This window comes from Lipotes vexillifer, unplaced genomic scaffold (genome assembly GCF_000442215.2).
Source record: "Lipotes vexillifer unplaced genomic scaffold, Lipotes_vexillifer_v1.1 scaffold621, whole genome shotgun sequence".
NCBI classification, from domain to species: Eukaryota; Metazoa; Chordata; class Mammalia; order Artiodactyla; family Lipotidae; genus Lipotes; species Lipotes vexillifer.
This window is the reverse complement of record NW_006792411.1, coordinates 2,475,625-2,493,429: the sequence shown is the minus strand read 5'-3', so window position 1 is coordinate 2,493,429 and position 17,805 is coordinate 2,475,625.

Below are 17,805 nucleotides of genomic sequence, written 5' to 3'. Positions count from 1 at the left end.
AATCAACACATCAACGGATCCCGTTTCCATGAGCTAAGTGGCCGTTAATTTGCTTTTCTAAGTCCCAGTCAAGAAGCTGAATTCCATTCGCCTCCCTTTATTTCTCCCCCTCTCAATTCATTTCTGGCCTGGATGGAGCGCCTTGGTGTTGGAAACCATACCACACTTATCGGAAGCATTTCCACCTTGGTCTTCGCAAGGCCCTTCTCACCCACCACTTGCCAAACCAGGGACATGCACCCAAAAGGGGCAGAACTGACCAGTCAGCCCCACCAGACCCAAGTCAATATAACTCATAGCCCAAGACTTAATTTAGAACCCCCTTCCCTGCCACCATGTACCTTGGCGCTTATGTTTGTGGCTATCTTTCTGGCATGAGGATTTCTGCCAAGGTTATTTTAATGCTGACTGACACCTCTGTCTATTCCGGGAGAATATCTCTGGAGAGAAGCAGCTCGTGCCCAGGTCCCAAGACCTCTGGAATGTACTATTGGACTGTCCATGATACTTTGGTTTTCTGGGTGGGAATCCCTATTGTGAACTCTAAAGAGCCCTCTAGAGAGATTTTTTTTCCTCCTCTCACATGTTAGAGGCAAATAAATGCTCCCAGCCTCTGCTGACTCACATTTCTAATCAAATTACTGAAACGGACCATAAAAAGGAACAAAGTACTGTTAAGTTCAAGAACATGGATGAACCTCGAAACACTATGCAAAGTGGGAGAAGCCAAACACAGACGGTCACGTATTGGATGATTCCTTTTATATGGAATACCCAGAATAGGCAAACCCATAAAGACATAAAGCAGGTTGGTGATTACCAAGGGATGGGGGGATGACGGGGTGAGGAGCGACTGCTTAAAGGCTATGGGGTTTTCTCTGGGAGTGATGAAAATGTTTTGAAATTAGATAGAGGTGGTAGCTGCACAACGTTGTGAATGTACTAAAAATGCCACTGAACCATATACTTCAAAATGGTTAATTTTTAGTTAAACAAATGTCATCTCAATTAAAAAAAAAAAAAACCCGAATCACTGCAGAAAGGATTCGACATAGCTGATTGTTGCATACGTGCTTCGGGATACAAAATGAATGCAGTAAAGAATCAGAACCAAAGGAAATGGAGGTAGGAAAGGAAAATGAATTCTGAGTGTGCTTGCCATGCAAACTGCAAGCCTTGAGCTGTCATTCGATTGTAAGAGGTGGCCACAATTTCAGCTTGAGTTTCCCAGTGGCTGAAGCAAAATGAAAGACATGAGTTCTTCCAAAATTTGCAGTCAAATATTCAGAAAATGCTCTATTGAAAGTTGGAAGAATTTTCTCCCAGGATTCCCCAATAGGTCATTTGTAGAGTGTCAGAGTTGGGCTCCCACTGGTGACAGGTCTCCTGCAGTGTTTCTCTGCCTGGCCATTCATACACCAAGTTTCAAACACTAGTCTCTTCCTGAAAGAAGCAGGCTTGGCAAACCTCCCTGCCCATCCCTCCCAGATCCATAAAGGAAACAATCCCATTCAGAGAAGTGTGGGACCCATGGACCACCCCCAAAGAAACCAGAAATGTTGTCTAGACTGTATATCATTCATCAGTCATTTCACCTAATATTTGACGGGCATCTGTGGCCCACTCTGTTTAGGCCCCGGGGGCGCAATGGTCAGCAAAGCAAACCTCATGAAGCTTGCCTTCCAGAATGGGAGATAGACATTATGTTTTTAATCACATAAATATATAATTGCTAATAGTATTTAGTATGAAGAAAAACCAGAAGAAATGGTGTGTATGGGTGACAGTGGAGGGACTAGTCATGGCAGCATCTGGAGGAAGGCTTCTCTTAAGGTAGTGACATTTGAGATGAGATCAGAAGGAAGAGTTAGACCAGCAGAGAGAAGGGAAGGCTTCCAGACAGAGGAAAGATGATGAGCAAAGGCCCTGGGGTGAGAGGGAGGAGCCTGAGGATGCCAGGAAGTGACAGAGGGTCAGTGTCACTAAAGCAGAGAGTGACAGAGAGAGTGAAGGAAAGAGGCAAAGAGATGCACAGAGGTCAGGTCATGGAGGACTGAGGAGGAATGTGCAGGTCCAGCTGCCCTGCTGCCCACTCCGGGGTGTGGAGGATCACGGGAAGATGGTTTTGAGGACTGAGGGATGTTAGGATGTTGTTTATTCATCAGTCTACAGGTGCAAGGAGGAAGATTCTAGAATGAACCAGACTCTTGTCCTACTGGTAATATTGAGCAAGAGAGTTCATGCCTCTCACCTAGGGAGACTTTCCTGGCTGCATCTCTATGTATCATCTGCACATGTACCCAAGGTACTGTTGATGCTTCTTCAATGTTTACCTCCAATTATCTGCAGGCTCGTTCCTCACATCCCAAGAAGTCTGGAGAATGTTTCTGGCTTCCATAGCAAACATTGATTGAGCCTTTATTACAGGGTAGACCCTTCAGACATCACAAGTGCCATGGGAGATAAGCTACATTATAAAGATGAGAAATCTCAGACAGAGAGAGTTTGGAATGTTTGCTTATGGTGACTCAGGTAGGAAGTGGAAAACCCAGATTGGAGCCCAGGTCTTCCTGACCCCTCAGACGGCTGCCTTTTTAACCACAGTTCACTGCCTGTCCATCGGGTGACCCCTGAGGTATGCCTTCAAGGGCTTTCAGTCTTAGGTCTCCTCTATGCCTCTAACCAGCTGGTAGACCTTAAGAAAGGCACTGGATTACCCTTCCCTTTTAAAACAAAGGAGTTGTCTGATTTAGGGTTTCCAAAACATATTCCTCAACATTTTAGTCCCTCAACGTTCTCTTTGAGAAAGAGATCCCATGGTCAAATCCACTGGAGAAACCTTGCATACTTTATCTCCCTCTTGGTGATTCACGTGTGGTTAAGGCTTTGAGAAATCTCATACAGTCTGGCATTCTCCACACCTATTCACTCATGGTGTGAAATTCCTAAGGTAATCCTGGAAATTTATGTTCCAAAGCACACACTTTAAGAAGCTCCAGACTTGAACACCCAAACACTGGATGCTGTCTTCCATGTACAATTCTAAGCTCTGGAAAAAAATATAAGTGGTCAGGATAAATGGATCCTGCCCTCAAAGAAATCCAACTCTCGCAGGGGACATAAATATGTCTACAGTGAATTGCAGTGTCCTGTGCTAAGTGCCTAGCCTGATACCAAGGGACAGGCACTTACTGGATGAGTGAGGGCTGGAAAAGAAATCAGAGTGGGGTACTGAGATGACCTAACCGAAGGAGCAGTGCATCCTGTGTGGGTGGAGGGGCACGGGGATGGTCAGAAAGACCAGACAGAAGAGGTCACCAAGTGGGACCTTGAAAGATAACCCAAAACAGGGAGTGGAAGAAAAGATGATTGGAACTTTACAGCCAAGGAGATGGATCACCCAAGGCATGGAATGTTTACGAAATGGTGAGTAATTTGACAAAGCTGAATTAGGAACCCAGCGGTGGGTGTGAGGGAAAAGAGGTGGGGGTGGTGTGAGGCTCAGGGTGCTCTCTGAGAGAACATCCTTCTTTGAAAGCCTATTAGTTTATGACCCAGGGACCCTCACTGCCTCTCTTGTCTGTGACACAGCTAGAATTCCTGATCTAGATTTTCTGACAACACCCTGCTGCTCTCCAAGAGTTCATCCACAAGGATTCAGCCAAGCTCTAACCACAAAGGGTGGAGACACCATGTTCAGAGAGCAAAATCCAACCCCAAATTTACCTCCCAGTTTTCCTTATCTGGGTTTCCAAAGGTTATCCGGAGCCCTGCTTATCAGTTAGGAATACGTTAGGCTGCAAGTAACAGAAAAGTCAACTAAAGTGACTTGGATAAATATTTTTTCTTTGTGGGATGGGAAGGGTCAGGGTGGGTGGGATTTCTGGTATCTGGGGGTTTCTCCTACCCCACAGTGCCCTCTTTCAGGCCTCTGCCTCAAAGCAGTTCAGTCATCTGGTAGACCCAGCTGCCAGCATAGCCCTCTCCTCCGCCAGGAGGGAGTTCTTCTCACATAATACAGCTGGAGGTAGGATTCCTCAACTCAGTGGTGTCAGGACCGCTGTTTCCGCAATTCTCTTCACCTTTTCAACTTGTTTTTAAAATGTCAGGTATGGCTCTACCTGCCATGACTGTGCTCAAGGTAGAAATAAGGGAGAAGGGAGAAAGTAAGCACACACCTTCCACAGAGCTCCCGAACCTCTCCCACGTGCACATGTCTCATTACCAAGAACATGTTACATGACTTCCCCTAGATACAAGGATGTCTGAGAAAGTGAGTATTTCATTGGGAACCGAGTTCATTGCCGCTCTAAACAAAATCAGAATATTGTCAGCAAGGCAGAGGGAGGTGGATACTGAGTCAGTCATATCAATATCTGCCTTCCATGGGCAGTATAATTCTTCTGCCTTTTTGGGTGGAATTCTTGGTGTGGGCCCCATGACAGCATTCAGCTCCATAAAATGATTGCTTCTTGGACATTTCTGTAAACCACTCACTCCCCGCTTAGGGTTAATGCAAAAAGAATTTTACTGTTTATATGATTCAAATGGACTCTGTGGGAATTTAAGGGTTTCTTTAAAAGACCTCAAGAAAAAGGAACAACTAATTATGTGCCTCAAGCATAACACACAGAAAACTCTTACCAGGGTACTTAGAGTACAGGACAGCCTGTGCTCTTGGCGATGCAATGCTCTGCCTTTCTCAGAAGAAGCTGGACATCAGCAGCATCTTTAGAATCTCATATTTCCCTTGAGGTGGGGTGGGGATGAGATTTCTTGCTTCACTTGAGAAAAGGTTAGAGATATTTAAAAGGAAGGTTCAAAATAGATACACAGAGAATGAAGGACAGAAAGGTAGGGGAGGTCTGCTGGGTGTAAAATTACAGTTGTGTCTTTCTTTGATTTTTGTCTTTCTGTTTCCTAAAATATTTTCATCATGAAGGCTCAGTTCCCTATTCTTATTCTGCCTTTCATCTGAAGTCTTTAGAGTAGTATAATAGTGACTACTCTCCATGGAATGCTTATTCTATACCAGATACAATACTAAATGCTTTATATGCTCCATCTTATTAGCCCTCACAACTGCCCTGAAGAATAAGAACTATCATCATCCCACTCTGCAGATAAGGAAACTGAGGCTCAGAGCAGCAAATTAATATGCCCAGGGCTATCGCATATCAGATGCCAAATTCTAACCACCGTACCATTCAGGCATACCATTCCCGCAAGCTATTGTTCAAGCCTAGCAAAACTAAAATGGCTCTTTAACTCAGAGCAGTGTTGAAGACCTTGGTGGTGGCCCATGCCTAGGGGCAGCCAGCCCCTGAGCCTAGCACTGAGCTCCCTGCCAGCTCTGAGCCACAGCGCCTGGTGCCATGGTCTGCTTATCTGCTTTCTTAACTCTGGAGGTGGGCACAGGGCAAGGGAACTAATACAAATGGAGCTGCAGCTCAAGCCAGGTCTTGAGTAACAGCATTTGATCCTCACAACAGTTCAAAGAAAATCTAAGAGACTGTCAATTGTAGTGGTCTGCCCTGCAGTCTGGTAGATTTGAATCCCGCCAGCTGTGTGACCTTGGGCAAGCTTCCTAGCCTCTCTGAGCCTCATTTCCTCTTCTGTAAAATGGTGCCTATCATGGGAATCTTGTAAATATGAAATTAAATCATCCACAGGAATAGCTTAACACCACGCCTAGTGCAACTAAGCTCTTGATCAATATCAGCTACCACCTGATTGCTACTCGATTAGTCCTCTTTTGAGGGCGAAGAGACCATGGTGGGCTCTGCCCAGGTCCCATAACTAGAAAGGGGCAGAGCCGGAATGGAGCCCAGTTCTGAGCTGGCTCTACTCGTGAGCCATGATGCATCTTTCAGTGGGATGTGACCACGGAGTTCCTCTATCAACGCGGTAGCAACATCAGAAGGAAGCAGCGTGTGCTGCCAGGGGAGGATTTGCTCTTTCCTTTGAAGGCCAAACCCTCGAGGAATGGAGTGGGACATGGCCAGACTCTGGGCAAAGGTGACTCTTAACAGATTCGCTTTTTACTGTCAGCAGCAGACACGTGGGAAGCCTGCATTCCGGGGGCTGCAGAGGGGAAAGTCATAAACTCGCATCCTCCCCAGATGGCATCGGCGCTCGCTATAATACCTGCTGGAGATGTCAGCACATCATAAAGCGTTCCTGCTTGGCCCAGAGCAGCTGCTCCTAATTTTGCCCAAGGTTCAGAAACAATAAGACACATGGGCCTGCCACTGACTCTTCCTGTTCAAGGCTATAGAATTTTGGCCTCCAAGGCCTCCATCGGAAAACACTCAGAGACATTCTCCCAAACCAGCTCAGACATGCTTCCAGGAGACTTCTCCCAAGTGCCCCTCCCTCTTCAAATAAGCCAAGGGGTTTTCTTGTTTTGTTTTGTTTTGTTTTGTTTTGTTTTTGTTTACCCCTTCGAGCACCAGAAAAGCACAGCACGTATTGCACATAAATGCAAACAGTAGGTGCAAGGTGGCCGAAATGGTTTGGTTGTGAAGTTTTCATTAGAAACAGATGACCAGGGCACTGCCTTTGGAGGCGGCTGCCAGTGTCCACTGGGCAAAAGACATGGTGGGCAGACATGGTCAGCGTAGCTCTTTGGTGCTCTGCACACTGACACTCCAGCAAAGGGTTTAGCCAGGCTTTGTGGTAAGTTTTGTAAAGCCCCATCTGTGTGCACAAAGAGGAGAATTCTCTGCAACTGGGGCTGCGTGTCCAGGGTTCCCACTGTCAATGTGAGGTGCCCTCTTCCTGGAAATCAGATACCAGAAGTGCCAATCAGACGCTCAAAGGGGTAGCCTGGACCCACCAAGGATGTGAGGAAAAAGCAATGGGCTGTGGCAGGCAGAGCAGCAGGTTTGGAAAAGAAGATGTAGGTCCAAGTCCTGGTTTTCTCACTTGCCTCCTTTGGGGCCTCAACAAAGTCCCCTGTCCCCATTTGGAGAACGTGGTTTATAATACCCTTTCTGCCATCTCATAGGGTTGGTCAAATGAGGAGACATGTATGCAGGCTCTTATCTATAAAGGGCCCAGAACACAGGAGGTGGCCACCTAAAGCTCTTGAATGAGACAATGAATTTGGTGTAGTTATAAGGGAAAACAGGTTCTAAGAGGGCACTTAGCATGTTCGTGATTAAAGGCTGCCCCATTTAAAGCACTGGGGAGACGTCCTCTGTGATTTCCTGAGCGAGTGGAGGAAGCCAGGATGCATCACGAAGCCAACCCCAGGGGCCCGATGACACCCTGCTGTTTTAAACCCTTCAACAAGTCCCCACTGTCCAAAGCCTGCCCATGACTTCAAAACATGCTGTGAATTGACACTCCCCCAGATCTGAATCAGAACCTCTGAGATGAGACCCAACGATGTGTTTTTGTTTGTTTGTTTGTTTTGTTTTTTTAAAGTAGAACCTTTTTTCTTAAGACGCATTTCTGGTTCTACTTTTTTCTTTCTTTTTCTTTTTTTTTTAAATTTATTGTGGCTGCACTGAGTCTTCGTTGCAGCACGCAGGCTCCTTGTTGCAGCGCTCAGGCTCAGTAGTTGCAGTATGTAGGATCTTAGTTCCCCGACCAGGGATCGAATTCGGGCCCCCTGCATTGGGAGCGCAGAGTCTTAACTGCTGGACCTCCAGCGAAGTCCCCCCAACAATGTGTTTTTAACAAGACTTCAGAGGATTCTAATGCATGGTTGAAAATCACTTCTCCGGGTCCCAGTGAGAGCCCCTTATGGCCAGTGTAACCAACATCAACATGGACTTTTAAAGGTGTAGTAGCCTTCATGGTGGCTTCATTAGCTGCAAGCTTCCCCTGAGAGGTTCTCCATTCAAGCCAGACCTGCCAGGAAGTTGTGGCTCAAATTGCTAGATCATCAGGAACTCCCACCAACTCTAGATAAGGAAAGTGACAGGACTGAAGCCTCTTGCAGAAAGAGAAGGTTGCTACCATGAACAGGATGGATTTTAAAGGGATGGAGGCAGATCAATCGTGTCTGGGTACCCTGGGTAGCACTTGGAATACTTTCAGCTGCCAGTAATGGATTATTAAATGAAGGTGGCTGAAACAATACAGGCCTTACTTTGCAAGAAGCCCAGAGGAAGGCAGGGCCAGTCACCAGGGTTTCGGGTCTTCCCATCTGGTGGCAGTTCGTCTTTCATGGTTGCAAAATGGCTGTTGCAGCCTCCATATGCAGACACCCTTTGCCCATTGGACAGCACCCTAAGTGTGAAGGAAACAGTGGGAATATCAGGCTTTAACTTTATCTTTCTATTAAAGAGGACAAATGTTCCCTGGAAGTCTCCTAACAGAGTCCCCCTTGCATCCCCTTGCTCAGATTCAAGAGTATGCTCACTCCTGGACCAATCACTAACAGAAGAGAATGGAATTGCCACAACTGGCTTTAATCCCTCACGAACAAAATCGGGGCTCTTAATGGAGGGGAAGGTGGGGAGAGAATGAGGGCAGGGAATCTGCCAGCAACTATGAGAATGTGCCTTCAGAAAGGAATGAGCTCAGCACCTGAAGTGCCGAGTGACAGACGCCAGGGGGAGATGCCCTTGCAGATGATGGACGGTCCTGCACAGAGTCGGGGGCAGCATCAGAGCAGAAGGTGTGAGGGTAGAAGTTAAACCCATGTTGAAAAATAAACTCTGTAGGGAAGCAGAGGCAGAGAGAGAAGAGCAGAAGCAGCTTTGGGTCTGAGAAGATTTTCTTTGACAGGAGCCATTAGACGGACAGAGAAAGAGCATGATGCTGTGGACACCAAGGCCATTCGTGGCTGGGGGTCCCTTCCCTACCCAAAAGCTTTTGGGGATCTGTGGTCGAGGGCATGCTAGAGGCAGCCCAGCTTTTGGGGAGCTCTCAAATGTCCAGCTGGGCATATGCCAACTTGGGGCAACCCCGCATGGGAGTCCTCAGGTCCTGATCTAATACCTTGTCTTTCAGAGCCAAAAGGAAACAGGCAGGGAGTTGGTGTGGGGGACGTGGAGGGAAAACCAAGTTTCCAAGCTCACCGAGAGCTTCCTTTCCAGAATGCGATTCTGTGTCCAGGATTCTGTATCTATTTCCTTTGGAGAGGCGGGGGGATCATCTTCACCGCCAGGTCCCAGGCCATGCACACACCAAGGCTAGCTAGGGGGACCTGCCGGGCAAATGGGAAGTACTCAGGGTCCAGGAAGAGGGAGTCAGCAGGAGGCAGGCTGAGACGAAGTCAGGCCCATAGACATCCTCCACCCCATCGCACCCCCCTTCAGCCCAGCTCCATGCAAGAGGAAATTGATTCCAGGGATGCCAGGGAGGAAAGCAAAGGGCTTCAAGGGACCTTGAGGAGACCAGAGAAGTTTACAGGGGCAAAGTGGCCCTCCGCAGTGATGCAAGGGGGGTGGTCCCGGGAAAAGCCTGCATCCCTGTGAGCCAGGGAGAAAAGTAAATGGAGTGTAGGTGCTTCTCCTGAGGTGCCTGCCCTGGGCATCAGAGTCATTGACTCTGCACCACGTATAGGCTTCTTGGTGAGAAGGCTAAGGCAGGCCCCTCTCCCTCTGCCATACATGCCTAGTACCGGAGTGACAGAGGCATCTGCCTGCCAGAGTGAAGAGGAAAGGAGTTTTAGCAAGCCGCAAACAGAATGAGTTCTGTGCAGCCCCCTGTGAACTAGAGTTCCATTTTGCTGGCAGCCTTTCTCTCCAAGCCCCCCACGCCCGGAGGATTTACTGTTCTAGGGGGTCTGTGTCAGCACCGCCACCTGCCGCCCTGCGCAGACCCTGGAATGGCCCCGGGGTCAACAGCTGCTTGCTGGCCACCCCCCAGCCCTCCTGGTGCCCCCTCCCTGCATCCCTGCAGCAGCCCCGATGGGCAGCCCCCCAGCCTCTGTGCAGGCAGTGTCTCTCTCTTCCTCTCTTTCCCCATCACCAAGGCTCAGCCTCAGCTGCCCTCCCGCAGCCCCGCCTTCCCCAGAGGGCCGCTGGCGCTCCGCCTGCCCTGTCCTCATGGCTGACAAAGGAGGCCTGGAGGCTTGACCCCAGGACACACAGCCTCCCCACTTAGAAGCCACAAGTCTCTTCTTTTAAAGTGTCACCTCACCAACGGAGCCTGCTTTCCTCCTGAATCTCACCACCCAGTTCGTCACTCAGAAGGGCAGGAAGTCTTTCGTCTTGTTCCTAGTGCCATGGATTATGCCTCTGCCTCTGTTCATCCTTTATGCTGGACAAACTTGTTTTTTCCCTCTTCAATTTCTCTTCAAAATTTACGAAAGTAACGCGTGTCCACTCTACTCCGTAAGAAGATGTCGAAAGAAAAAAAATCAGCATCTCTCCCCATCCCCTTCTCATCTGCGCTTCTCACGCTTAAAACATGTTGAAGTGCAAACTTTCTCCTCTCCTGCTCACATAAAACATATGTACAGGTGGCCTTTTGTCTTGGGGCTGGTAGCTTTTGCAAAACTGGGATCCTATAATACATACTTCACTGCAGCTTGCCATTCTCTCTTGACAAGGCGTCATAGCTTTTCTCATCCATAAATAAAACCAAACACATTTTGGTATGTATTTCCATAGGTTTGATGTGTCACAATTCATTTGTTCAACTTGCTCCCCAGGTGGCTGTTTAGGTGGTCTCCTTGTCAGTGTTTGCAAAGCCATTATAAACAGTCACCGTCCTCCACGGGAGCAAACTCTGGGCTCAGGGCTCATCCCAAATGCCTTCTCCACCTCCCTTGCCTTGGTTCACCCTCCCTTTTTTTGTGGCCTTGTCCATTTCCTCTCCATTTCTTTTCTGTAATTTCTCTCATTGCACTTAATAACCAGGTCCTGGTGTCCTTCTTTAGTTTCCTGTTTATTATCTGTAAGGATTCTGGACCCAATTCCAATGTGTAGGGGGAAGGGGTTCCCCCACACCAGCAAGCAATTCTCCAGCACCAGCTGGGTGTCCTACGATTCAACTCAGTTCTGACGCCATCTACCTGGAGGTAGAGTCGGATCCCACAGGTTGAGGGCCCAGTCCCAGAGGACTGCCCCCAACTTCAGATGTCAATCCCAAGTCCAGGTTGTCACCTGTGCTTCTGACGACTGGCTACAAAGCAGACTCCCACGACCCCCTCCTTGTGTTCCATTAAATTTACTAGAGCAGCTCATAGAACTCAGGAAACCTGTTTACTCACTAGATTATCAGTTTATTTCAAAGGATGTCAAGGGATATGAATCAACAGTCAGATGAAGAGGTACATAGGGTGAGGTCCTGTACAAAGGAGCTTCTCTCCCCATGGAGTTTGAGGCCAGGGCACTGTGGTGCATGGAGTGTTCTGGTTCACCAACCCGGAAGCTCTCCAAACTCCCTCCTTTGGGGTTTGTACAGAGGTCCCATTACACAGGCATGACGGATTAAATCATGAGCCACTGTCAATTGGTTCAACCTGCAGCCCCTCTCCCCTCCCTGGGGATCAACCTCTAATCACATGGTTGGTTCTCCTGGCAACCAGCTCCCACCCTTAGGTCAGGTCCAAAAGTCACCTCATTAACATAACGAGACACCTTTGTTCCTCACCATTTAGGAAATGTCAAAGGTTTTAGGAGTTCTGTACCAGTATCTGGTTGAAAACCAAATATATACTTTTTATTATGAATCACAATATCATGATCTGTATCTCCAGAGAGTCAGAAGCTACTCAGGGCAAGATGAGAAGATTGCACTCATCTTTGTTACCTATGGAGTGCTTGGAACTCAGTCAGTATCAATATCTAGCTGTAATAGTTATGAGTACATGAACCAACCTTATGGGAAAGAGTTCCTTGTGCCTCTAAATCAATGCAGATGTGATGGGTAAGAACATGGGTTTTAGAATCAGGTAAAACCTGGGTTCACATCATTGGTCTAATGATTTGTGAGCTGGGTGTGCTTGGGCAAGCTATTAAATGCATTTGAGCCTCAGTTTTATTCTTTGTAAAATGGGGAAGGTAGTGCCAAACTTGTAGGGTTCTTGTAGTGTAGGGTTGCATAGTCACCAGTCAACGGTGCCTTCTAGAAGCAGTAATAGCATAGTAATGATAATAATAATGAACAAATTAAAAATTAATCTGAACTCAGATATTTTCAGGATGAGAAAGAAACTTTAGTGTTATTCTTTGTAAGTGGTCTATGGTGTGGAAGAGAAGGTTAGGAAGAAGGAAGTGAACTGAGGTCAGGGAAATAGAGGCGAAAGTGATGGTAAACCCTGGAGACGTGAGAAGCAGAGTTTCCTAAACTTGCCTGATCTTAACCACAGAGAACTCTTCGCATACAGATTCCTAGGTCCTTCTCTTGGAGGTTTTGTCTCACTGGGTCTGGGATGAGGCTAAGAGACCCATTTTTAAAAACTGCATTTAAAAAATCACCCTGGAGGCTTCTGTTACATGATTAGCTCTGGGAAGTATGCAAGGAAATGGATGAACCCAGCTGAGTCCTGGTCTCCTGCGTTTTCCTCAAGAAATTTCCTGGTTTCAGCTTTTACATTTAGATATATAACCCATTTTTATGTAACTTTTATATATGATGCAAAGTATGGCTCAAATTTGATATTTTTACATAAACAATCAAGTTTTTACAAACTTGTTCCATTGATTTATTTCCTTGTTTTGATGTTAACACTATCTTGATTACTGTAGCTTTCTAATAAGTCTTAAAGTCAGATAATGTAAATCTTTCAACTTTGTTCTTTTTCAAACATCTGGCTCTTTTGGTCATTTACATTTCCCTATGAATTTTAGAATCAGCTTCTCAATTTCTGTCAGAAAAATTTCGATTTTAATTGTGTGAATCAACAGATCAATTTGGGGGAAATAGACTTCTTGAAAAGATTGAGTCTCTGATCCATTAACACATAATATCTTTCCATAATTTAGCAATTTTAAAGTTTACACATGCAGGCCTTGCATATTTTTTGTCAGATTTATCTCTAAGTAGTTCACATCTTTGAAGCTTTGGTAAACGGTATAAGTATTTAAATTTCAATTTCCCATTGTATATTGCTACTATACAGAAATATAACTGATTTTCATATATCGATTTTGTATCCTGCAAACTTGCTAAACTCACCTACTAGTTCAAGATTTGTTTTTGTTGGTAGATTCCACAGGATATTCTACATAGATGGTAATGTTATCTTCAAGCAAAGATAGTTGTACTTCTTGCTTTCTGATCTGTATGCCTTTTATTTCCTTTTCTTGCCTTACTGCACTGGCTAGAATCTTAGGCACAATCTTGAACAGAAATGGTGAGAGTGAACATCCTTGCCTTGCTCCTAATCTTAAGGAGAAAGCATTTAGTCTCTCATCATTAAACATGGTATTAGCTGGGGGTTTTTCATTGATTCCCTTTATCAAATTGAGGGCATTCCCTTCTCTTCTGGGTTTTGTGAGAGTTTTAAGGGAAAACAAATGTTGGATTTTGTTTTCAGTTATCTACTCCATTGATTTCTAATCTGATCATTATTATTTCCTGTCTCCTGCTTTTGGGGGTTTCATTTGCTCTTTTTTGCAGGGGAGGGGTGGCTAGTTTCTTAAGGTGGAAACAAAGGTCACTGATTTGCAACCTTTCTTATTTTTTGAGACAGGCATTTAGTGCTATAAATTTTCCTCCAAATACTGCTTCAGCTGCTTCCCACAAATTTTCATATGTTGTCTTTCATTTTTCACTCATGTCAGGAGGAGGGATTGGTAATAGAGATAGTAGAATAGTATCCTCTACCTCCTATCTTACCCTGAGTAGCTTCTGACTCTCCAGAGATACAGACTGTGATACTGTGATTTATAATATAAAGTATATATTTGGTCTTCAACCAGTTTCTGGTATAGAGCTCCTAAACCCTTGGAATTTCCTAAGTGGTGAGAGTGACAAAGCTGTCTCTTATTCTGTTAATGAGGTGACTTTTGGGTCAAATGCTGCTCATGGGTTGACAGATAAGGACTGAACATTGACTTGGAGTTAGCAACATAGAGGTTATTGGTGAACTTGATGAGCTATTTTAGTGGCATTGTGAGGGACAAAAGCTTGATTGGAGTGACTAAAGAGAGAACAGGAGGAGAAAAAGTGAAAATTAGGAGTATAAATCTCCTTTGAGTTTTGTTTTATAGAGGAGCAGAGAAATGGGACAGAAGCTAAATGGGGAATGAAAGGTAATTTGTTTTCAGATGGGAGAAAAGTAGCATGTTTACATGCTGCTGAGAATTTTTACTGTTTCTACTTAAAGTTATTTAGTTCATTGACTCTATGACTCTGAAATACATGCTTAGTCCTTTTCCCTTACTTTATCAACTCTAGATAATAACTCTTTCCTCTAATATAAAAGATAAATATATGGTTCACTTCTATCTCCTTGCTATCCTTCTCTGCCTTCCAAAGTTTGTGTGTGTGTGCGCTTTATCCATTGATTACCTTTGCAACTTTAAATAACCTAAACCTCCATTTCTTGCTCTGTCACTTTTCACGTTTCTCAACCACTCACTTTGTGAGTTGAGGTTATCAGCACTCTTCCCTTTCTCCAATCTTTTCTTTCCTCCTTCTCATTCCAAGTTTGATTAGTAATAACTGCTTATCGATTGAATCAAATTAGTTAAATGTATAGCATTAACATATCTATATTAGTATTACTCCTATTGGGCTAAGTGGTATGTTAAAATTAAATTATCTTCTTTAGAAGTCATTTATACGTATATTTATTTATTCAACAATTATTTACTGAGTGCCTGCTACCTGCCAGGCACTGTTCTAGCCACTAGAGATAGCATGATGAAGAAGACAGATGAATTCCTTGCCCTATGAAGCTGACATTCCAGTAAGGAAGCAGGCAATAAACAAGTGAACAAATAATATAATTCCAGATAGAGATAAGTATTACAAAGGAAAATAAGGTGGAATAGGAATTTACACAGTAACAAGTGAGGGATACTTTAGACTGAGTAGTCATAGTTTCTGAACAGAGACTTGGGTGGAGTGAAGGAACAAGTCATCCAATAGCTGTTGATTTAACCACCTTATATCACAACACTTGGAACAGCAGAAGGAAGATGCCACAAACATTATAGTCAAATGGATTTTCTTTTCTTACAATCACCTTTTTTTCCTATACATTTGAATCATGATATGGCACTTTAGATGCTCTCATGTCACAATTCTGAGGGACTCAGAATTGTGACAGCCTTTTATTTGCAAAGGCAAATTGTGAATGGCAAAACACCAAACAATTTAAATGTCAAGAAGTTTAGAGGGCGGGTTTCAAGATGGCAGAGGAGTAAGACATGGAGATCACCTTCCTCCCCACAAATACATCAAGAATACATCTACCTGTGGAAAAACTCCTACAGAACACCTACTGAATGCTGGCAGAAGATCTCAGACCTCCCAAAAGGCAAGAAACTCCTCACATACCTGGGTAGGGCAAAAGGAAAAAGAAAAAACAGAGACAAAAGAATAGGGACAGGAGCTGCACCTCTGGGAGGGAGCTGCAAAGGAGGAAAAGTTTCCACACACTAGGAAGCCCCTTCACTGGTGGAGACGGGGATGGCGGGGGGGAAGCTTGGGAGCCATGGAAGAGAGTGCAGCAACAGGGGTGCAGAGGGCAAAGCAGAGAGATTCCCGCATAGAGGATCGGTGCCGACCAGCACTCATCAGCCCAAGAGGCTTGTCTGCTCACCCGCCAGGGTGGGTGGGGGCTGGGAGCTGAGGCTTCGGCTTCGGAGGTCAGACCCCAAGGGAGAGGGCTGGGGTTGGCTGCATGAACACAGCCTGAAGGGGGCTAGTGCACCACAGCTAGCCGGGTGGGAGTCCGGGGAAATGTCTGGAACTGCCTAAGAGGCAAGAGACTTTTTCTTCCCTCTTTGTTTCAGGGTGCGTGAGGAGAGGGGATTCAGAGCACTGCCTAAACGAGCTCCAGAGATGGGCGTGAGCCGTGGCTATCAGCATGGACCCCAGAGACGGGCATGAGATGCTAAGGCTGCTGCTGCAGCCACCAAGAAGCCTGTGTGCAAGCACAGGTCACCATCCACACCTTCCCTCCTGGGAGCCTGTGCAGCCCGCCACTGCCAAGGTCCCGTGATCGAGGGACAACTTCCCCGGGAGAGCACAGGGCACGCCTCAGGCTGTTGCAACGTCATGCCAGCCTCTGAAGCTGCAGGCCCGCCCCACATTCCATACCCCTCCCTCCCTCCGTCCTGAGTGAGCCAGAGCCCCCTAATGAGCTTCTGCTTTAACCCCAAGAGCAGACACCCTCAGGCGACCTACAAGCAGAGGCAGAGCCAAATCCAAAGCTGAACCGCAGGAGCTGTGCAAACAAAGAAGACAAAGGGAAATCTCTCCCAGCAGCCTCAGGAGCAGTGGATTAAATCTCCACAATCAACTTGATGTACCCTGCATCTGTGGAACACCTGAATAGACAATGCGTCATCCCAAATTGAGGCAGTGGACTTTGGGAGCAACTGTAGACTTGGGGTTTGCTTTCTGTATCTAATTTGTTTCTGGTTTTATGTTTATCTTAGTTTAGTATTTAGAGTTTATTATCACTGGTAGATTTGTTTATTGATTTGGTTGCTCTCTTCCTTTTTTTATATATAGATTTTTTTTTCCTTTTTCTCTCTTTGCGAGTGTGTGTGTGTATGCTTCTTTGTGTGATTTTGTCTGTATAGCTTTGCTTTTACCATTTGTTCTGTCCGTTTTTGTTTGTTTGTTTGTTTAGTACAATTCTTAGTGCTTGTTATCATTGGTGGATCTGATTTTTGGTTCGGTTGCTCTCTCTTTCTTTTTCTTACTTTTTAATTTTTTTCTATTTTTAAGGTTTTTTATTTTAATAACTTTTATTTTATTTTATTTTGTTCTTTCTTCCTTTTTTTCTCCCTTTTCTTCTGAGCTGTGTGGCTGACAGAGTCTTGGTGCTCTGGCCGGGTGTCAGGTTTGTGCCTCTGAGGTGAGAGAGCCGAGGACATTGGTCCACCAGAGACTTGCCGGCCCCATGGAATATCAAACTGTGAAAGCTCTCCCAGAGATCTCCATCTCAATGCTAAGACCCAGCTCCACTCAACGACCAGCAAGCTACAGTGCTGGAACCCTATGTCAAACAACTAGCAGGACAGGAACACAACCCCACCCATTAGCAGAGAGGATGCCTAAAATCATAATAAGGTCACAGACACCCCAAAACACACCGCCAGACGTGGTCCTGCCAACCAGAACGACAAGATCCAGCCTCATCCGCTGGAACACAGGTACCAGTCCCCTCTACCAGGAAGCCTACACAACCCACTGAACCAATGTTAGCCACTGGGGGCAGACACCAAAAACAATGGGAACTATGAACCAAGAGGCTGCAAAAAGGAGACCCCAAACACAATACATTAAGCAAAATGAGAAGACAGAGAAACACACAGCAGATGAAGGAGCAAAGTAAAAACCCACCAGACCAAACAAATGAAGAGGAAATAGGCAGTCTACCTGAAAAAGAATTCAAGAGTAATGGTAGTAAAGATGATCCAAAATCTTGGAAATAGAATGGAGAAAATACAAGAAATGTTTAACAAGGACCTAGAGGAGCTAAAGAGCAAACAAGCAATGATGAAGACACAATAAATGAAATTTAAAATTCTCTAGAAGGAATCAATAGCAGAATAACTGAGGCCGAAGAATGGATAAGAGACCTGGAAGATAAAATAGTGGAAATAACTACTGCAGAGGAGAATAAAGAAAAAAGAATGAAAAGAACTGAGGACAGTCTCAGAGACCTCTGGGACAACATTAAATGCACCAACATTTGAATTATAGGGCTCC